Genomic DNA, 1,485 nt, shown 5'->3' with positions numbered 1-1,485 from the left:
ATGACAGGTTTAAAAACTTGTGTGAAGAAGACAACTTTTGGAGAAACTAGAAAAACAATATCCAACAATAAAAAAATGGTTGTGTTCAAGGATGGCAAAAGCTTGTTGTGAACCTTTTCTTTCAGGATCAGATAGCCTAATTTTAGGCTTGTGAGCCATTTGGTCTCTATCGCAACCACTTAACTTTGCTGTTGTGATGCTAAAGAGCACAGATAGTGGTCTGTGGGTGAGGCTGTGATCCAATAAAACTTTATTTACAAAACCAGGCAGCTATTTGCGGGCGACAGTTTGCCAATTTCTGAATTATGGTATAATCCATTTGATGCATGCATTTGGTATGTTGCTTTCAGATGAAAGTAAGGGAAAACCCAACTAAAGACAGCTTAAGAATCATGTTAATTCACATAAGAAGATTATCTCATGTAAGAAGAAGTCTCATTATAGGGAAGTCCCAGGGCTAGTTAATTAAAGCAGTTTGATGATGTCATCCAAGGCCCAAGTTTGTTCCATCTTTCATCTTTCTGCTCTCCCATCCTTGGCTCATTGGCTTGTCCTCAGGCTGACGTGACTTCCACAGTTCTAATGTTACATGTAGGTGCAACAACATCTGGCAGAAGAAATAAGACTTTTCCCCCATGTATTTCTTTTTAAGAACAAGACAGTCTTTCCAAGAAGACCCTTCCATTCCATAGACCATGTCTTATCGACCAGAATTGGACAGAACATTTCAAGAAGGGTTTGAACAGTATTTGTTGCCTACAGCTTCTATGACACCAAACATGGTGACATAAAACAATGGAAATTTATTCTGTCACAGTAGTTCTGGAGGCCAGAAGTCCAAAAGCAGTATCACTGGGTCAAAATCAAGGTGTCAATCAGGCTGTGCTCCCTCTGGAGGTTCTAGGGGAAAATTCATTCCTTGCCTCTTCCACCTTCTGATGGCTGCTAGCATTCCTTGGCTTGTGGCCACAGAATGCTCAAATCTCTCTTTGTTCCATTTTCATATCACCTTCTCCTCTGTGTGTCTGTGTGAAATCTCCCTTTGCCTCTCTCTTTCTCTCTGTCTCTTTTGTTTAAAATATGGAATGCTTCACAAATTTGCATGTCACTCTTGTGCAGGGGCCATGCTAATCTCTCTGTATTGTTCCCATTTTAGTACATGTGCTGTGGAAGCAAGCAATGCCTCTCTCTTATAAGGACACTTGTGATGGCATTTAGGGCTCACCCAGATAATTCAGTATACTTGACTTATCTCAAGATGCTTAACTTAATCACATCTGGAAAGAGCCATCTTCCAAATAATGTAACATTTGCAGGTCTGGGTATTAGGATCTTATAACTTTGGGGACCATTATTCAACCTGCTACCGTCATGGAGAACTTTGATTGTCAAAGTAAAAAACTTTGACGTTTTTTTAAAGTAATAGACAGCCATTAAATCAACTACCAGCAAGAGGGAACTACCATGATGTTTTTATATTAATTA

The 1,485-nt window shown here is 39.5% G+C and overlaps 1 non-coding gene across 1 annotated transcript; it reads right to left on the bottom strand.

The window, feature by feature from the left end:
* Positions 1–1,074: 1,074 nt before the first annotated feature.
* Positions 1,075–1,176, bottom strand: LOC114235695 (U6 spliceosomal RNA). The gene has a single exon (XR_003621810.1). It is a non-coding gene; the product is annotated as a U6 spliceosomal RNA (small nuclear RNA).
* Positions 1,177–1,485: the final 309 nt, after the last annotated feature.

The sequence above is a fragment of the Balaenoptera acutorostrata genome, chromosome 2 (genome assembly GCF_949987535.1).
Source record: "Balaenoptera acutorostrata chromosome 2, mBalAcu1.1, whole genome shotgun sequence".
NCBI classification, from domain to species: domain Eukaryota; kingdom Metazoa; phylum Chordata; class Mammalia; order Artiodactyla; family Balaenopteridae; genus Balaenoptera; species Balaenoptera acutorostrata.
The sequence above is the reverse complement of the archived record's forward strand: the minus strand, read 5'-3'. Positions and strand labels throughout refer to the sequence as shown.